The sequence below is a fragment of the Lathyrus oleraceus genome, chromosome 6 (assembly GCF_024323335.1).
Source record: "Lathyrus oleraceus cultivar Zhongwan6 chromosome 6, CAAS_Psat_ZW6_1.0, whole genome shotgun sequence".
Lineage (NCBI taxonomy): Eukaryota > Viridiplantae > Streptophyta > Magnoliopsida > Fabales > Fabaceae > Lathyrus > Lathyrus oleraceus.
The window spans coordinates 207,787,587-207,793,407 of NC_066584.1; the positions used below are offsets into that span (position 1 = coordinate 207,787,587).

Sequence of the window (5,821 nt, forward strand, 5' to 3'; positions counted from 1 at the left end):
ATTTGATCGTACTAAGCTCATTCTAGATGAAAATTTCAGCATCAAAAACCTGGGCATACTCAAGTGTTTTCTTGGCCTCAAAGTTGCTCATTCAAAGGCAGGGATTTCACTATCACAACAAAAATACTGTCTTGATCTCTTGCAGGAATCTGGCATGCTTGGATCCAAACCAGCTCCCACACCTATTGATCCATCAGTTAAACTACATGCTGATAGTGGCAAAGCTTTTGAAGATATTGGAGCTTACAGACGATTAATAGGCCGTCTGTTGTACCTTAACACCACACGCACAAACATTACTTATTCCAAACAACAACTTAGCCAGTTTCTTCACAACCCAACAATGGCACACTACCATGCTGCTTGCAGAATCATACGCTACTTGAAGAACAACCCTGGTAGAGGAATTCTATTTCGAAGGAATGTTGAACTACAATTGCTTGGCTTCACAGATTCTGATTGGGCAAGCTGCATTGATTCAGGGAGGTCCATTTCAGGATATTGCTTCTTCCTTGGTACTTCTCTCATATCGTGGCGTGCAAAAAAGCAAGATACTATTTCCAGATCATCATCGGAGGCTGAATATCGGGCGCTGTCATTTACCACATGTGAATTGCTTTGGTTGATAGTCCTTATGAAGGAGCTGCACATCACATGTACCAAACTCCATGTTCTCTATTGTGACAGCCAAAGCGCAATGCATATTGCGTCCAATCCGGTGTTTCATGAACGAACTAAACATCTCGAAATCGATTACCACTTGGTCCGTGAAAACTTCAGAAAGGCTTACTTCGGCTCCTACCTATTTCCACTCATGAGCACCTTGCTGATTTTCCATCTAAGGCGTTACCAACTTCAACCTTCAACAAGTTTATTTCCAAGCTTGGCATGATCAACATTCACCATGCTTAGCATGAGAGGGGCTGTTGAGATTAACTACTTTAATCATTGTAGATTAAGTTAGTTGATTAATACAGTTGGTTATTGTTAGTTGTATGGTTAGTTGGTTAGTTAGCTCCATTTTGATTGGTTGTTATGTGATAAGGTTGCATTATATAAGAGTTGTATTGTCACATGTACACAATCTAATGAAGCTATTATTCTTCTTTCTTGACATTTCTTTCTCTTTTCTTTCTGTCATCTTTTCTCCATCGATGAAGCAAGCTTCATCATAATACTCATAAATACCCTTCATCGGCGATGATGGCGGGTCTTTTTCGAAGACATACGATAGAAGACAGAGGTTACCAAGGGACTCGATTCAAACTCCATTGGAGAATCAAATGGCTCCGCTTCCAACTCAAGGTTCAAAAGTAAACGAAATCGAAAATGGAATCTGACGAGCCGTTCTTGCGTGCAAAAACAGAAGCCATCGAAGAACGTACCGGTTTTTGTGAACGAGCATCTTGCGTGCATTGCATGATGAAAGATGAAGATCGAAGATGACAAATCGATTTCTCCCGAAAGGTCAGTGAGTCTTTTCTTCTCCAAGTCCATTTGGACTGCTTTTGAGAGCTTCTTATTCAAATCATTTTTCTGTTATGAAACTTGTTGTTGACGATTGTGTAATCGGATTTGTAGGTGATGGTGAAGCTTTGGACAATGAAGAAGATTGAAGTTGTTGAAGAAGAAGAATCATGAAGATCTTGGCAGTGAGGGAGATTGATGCTCTGGTGCGGAGAACGTTGAAGACTTGAAATTCTATTGAAGAGTGAAAGTTGAAGATGAAGTTTGAAGAAGAAAAAGCTCTCGATGAGGTTAGATTTTATAATAATCTCTTCCTCCAAAATCAGTTAGAAATCCCCTTTAAATTTCGTTGAAATTCACCTGAAATCAAGAGTTCTGCTTGAAATCCAAATGAAGGTTCAAATGAAATTTCTTCCAAATGAAATTTCAAATTAAGAAATCTGTTTTAATGAGTGTGTATTCTTTTGGTATGTTAGCCATTTCAAAATCTGTTAGCAACCAGTTAACGACAGTTAGGATCTGTTATGTTTAGGTTAAAAAGTTGGTTAGAAAATCGGTTAAAACTCTGTTATGGTTAAATTCAAATGAGATGAAAAGTTGATGAAATGCATTCTGTTAGTTACAAATTCCAATTTTGGTTAGAGTTAGTTTTGGTTAGTTGTTATGACAGTTAGTTGGTGAAATTTTGCTGTTATGAAATTGCAATGAAATGATGCTGTTAGAAATTGTTTTGAAATTGAATACTGTTAGAAGTTGTTTTGAAATTGAATGCTGTTAGAAATTGTAAAATGAAATGCTATTTTTATGTGAACAGAAAATACTGCTATGTCCTCTTGTGAAAAAACAGAAGTTAGCCTTATTATAATGGTTTTGTTGTTATTGTTCAGTTTCAACCATTTAGAATTCTGTTATATGTTAGTTATGAGGAATTCAGTTGTTGGATACAGTTTAGCATCGTGAATGAAGTTAGGAGGACTGTTAATTCGGTTAGATTTAATTTGTTAGATGAGATTTTCTTTCTATTGCTAAAAACAAACTGCTAAATATGTTAGTTACATGATGAATTCTGATTGAAATTCCACATAAATGCAACTTGAAATACCGGTGTAATGAAATTGAAATTTCTCTATTACTGCGGTTCGAAGTTAGTGTGTTGGAAACTGTTAGCTTTTTTACGAGATTAGATAGAATTGGAAATAATCTGTTATTTGAGGTGTTAATCTGTTAGTGAAGTTTTGAGTAAGTTAGTTTGTTAATTATTGTTTGGAAAATGCAGGTATTTGGATCAATTATGCTTAATCGTGTTTGGACCTTTCATGGAGTAATGGATCAAAGCCTTGGATGGGAAAGTTGGAATTGATTGGCTAGGAGGGTAATCATAGGCCATGCTTGGAGTTTTGAAATGAATGTGAACCTTAACATATGGTGGTTTTCTTGACTTTGTAGGTGGCTCCATGGAAGAGGAACAACTTAGCCTAGAGGAAAGAAGGTGACATTAAGCATGAAGATGGCAAAGAAGAAGTGTTTAGGAATTTATATTAGATGCTAGAACCTTAGGTCATGAACTTGTATCTCTTTTGAATTTGTCTCATGTGTAAGGTGTTAACATAATTATTTACTTGGAACTTGAATTTTGAACTTGAGGTTGGAAGTTGAATGCAATGGAATGTTTGGATTTGTATATGGACATGGCTCGTTGGTTTATGAAATTGTAAAGATTAAGTAAGTTTGGAAATTCTCATAATTTTGTATTGGAACTTGAATGGACATATGAACGTGGATTGGTAAAATCGATTGAAATAGGAATTGAATACTTGAATTTTTAATTGAAAACAATGGTTTATGGTTGTATTTGTAATGTTAGTGGAAAATGGCTTGAAGAATCATGACTTGACCTTAATATTTGTAATGGTTCATGTTTTGAAATGCTAGGTTTTGGTTATGTATTGAAGTTGGAATTGGTTCATGATGTAGTGAGAAATGAGTTGAAACTTGTACATGGTTGGAATTGAGTTATTTGAATGAATGGTTGAATGTTTAGAATGGATTTCGGCATTGTGTAATTGTGCTTTATGTAATGCAAATGTTGGATTTTATTATAACAGAGAAGATGAACAAATGAGCCCACCTAACAATGGCCCATTGGTAAAAATGTGATTCTACACATTGTTTTGAATTCGAAAATAAATTTGAATTATCAAAAATAAATTTGAACTTCCAAAATCATCTTGAATTATCAAAATTAATTTGAATCCAAAATCAATTTGAATTCAAAGTAACCTTGAATCAACGGTGAAATAATCGTCGATATTTATGCTAAATACCATGATCAAGTATGGTTTCACATAAAATCAAATCCAAATTTGAGTACACATTATGAAAAAAATGTACCAAGGTGCATGGATGCATCAAGAATACATGCCATTATTAATTACAAGTGATCAATGACAATCAATGGACCAAAATATCAACGTACCAATGCAATCATGAGTCGTGAATCACTGATCAAAGACCTATGAACTTGAAAAAAAAATTGAATCATGACACATTAATGAAACATGGGACTATGGATTGGTAATGTAATAGCGAGATCATGAAAACATGAATGAAATGTGACCTTGGATTAAATGGTCATCCGGCAAGTAGACATACCACAAGTCATGATCCAAAGTTAAACAAGAATGGCCTGATATAAGCCATAATGGTCAAATATCTTAAACCATGGATTATGGTTTTAGTTAGGCCAAAATCAGGATGCAAAGCAATGATCAAGGGTCTCAAACCAGCCAACATAAACAATCCATCAATGCTATGAACCCACCTAGGGTTTCCAACCCCTCAAACAAAGGTTTACCAACTCCAAGATCAAGGATTAATGTTAGGATGTCCAGATGACCACTATGGTGTAACCTTCAAGAATCAAGGCCTCAAGGAACCAAATAATTAGGGTTTTACCCCATATGATGAGCCATACCATGATATTCAAGTAGAGTCCTTGTTTTCATTGACCATAACTTTGAGTCTATGATGTTTGTTAGCATGTGTCAGTCATGGATGAAGGATACACATGAATGAACTATGAATGAGTATAGATGGATCTCAAATTATAGGTTAGATGAAAAGCAAAAAAGGGAGGGAACATTTTGGGGTACAACAGAACTCACAAAGGGGAAACACTGCTATGGCTATGCAACACCCAAATAAAGGTGCTTGGGATCTGGAAACCAAATAACGGTTTCACTGGAGATCCAAGGTTCAATCACAATAATTAAAATTGAGGATGAAAATCCAATAAGCTTGACCTGGGAAAGAATGATGAACTACAAGGAGAACAACACATCATCCATGCTGGGGATAAATTGAGAACTACTTGGGGAGCAAACACCACCAAAGAAACTGCTTGGGGAAGACAACAATGCTTCACACATGAATACTTACCGTTCTTAGATTGCGGTCGACATTCCTTTCCGAATTCAAAGTTCTTAAACTAAATGCCTTATTATTTCAGAAAAAAGTTTATTCATTGATTTATTTATTTCCAAAATTATGATCATAAAAATATAATTTTATTAAACAGAAACAAATAAGAATTGTAAATAATTGGATAAAGGCTCAACTTTATTTAATAGAATGGTAATCTATAAATGACAGGACTCCATGGATCTTTATAAAGTTTGAAAATCTTAATTTACATGGAAAAGGGCTACATTGAATACAATGACCACTACTCTCCCTACCAACTTTGAAATCCACCGTGCTTTTGCCTTTGGTTGAGAATGATGAATTAGAACCAAACCGATTAGCAATTCTGCTTCGATGATCAGATCTAGTCAGATGCAATTACTTGCCATAATCCCTAATTTTGCTTAGATTGCCCCAAGGTAGGGTACTTAATCTACCAGGATGATTTTTCTATTTTATATCTCTAACTTTTTCCTGGATCGTCCTTTCGAGTTTTCAATCCACCGAGAGGCTCATTTTTGCCTAAGCCACCCTTTATGGTTTTCAACTTAGAGAGATAGTCTTTTCTTTTTTTAGGCGAAGTATTTCTTGACTGCATCGGCGTTCACAGGACAAGTGAACTTTTCACCATCCATAGTTGTAAGAATTAATGCACCGCCTGAGAAGGATATTTTGACAACATATGGGCCTTCATAATTAGGAGTCCATTTTCCCCTAGAATAAGGTTTGAAAGATAAGATCTTCTTGAGCACGAGGTCACCTTCTCAGAGTACACGAGGCTTGACCTTCTTATCAAAAGCTTTCATCATTATCTACTGATATAACTGACCATGGCACATGGCAGTCAATCTCTTCTCTTCCATCAAATTCAATTCATCTTATCTGGTTTGAC

The 5,821-nt window shown here is 35.6% G+C and overlaps 1 long non-coding RNA gene across 1 annotated transcript; it reads left to right on the top strand.

Moving 5' to 3' along the window:
* Window positions 1-1,098: 1,098 nt before the first annotated feature.
* LOC127097754 (uncharacterized) lies at window positions 1,099-3,148 on the top strand. The gene is made up of 3 exons (XR_007793159.1): window positions 1,099-1,467; window positions 1,582-1,757; window positions 2,744-3,148. It is a non-coding gene; the product is annotated as an uncharacterized LOC127097754 (long non-coding RNA).
* The last annotated feature ends 2,673 nt before the right edge of the window (window positions 3,149-5,821 follow it).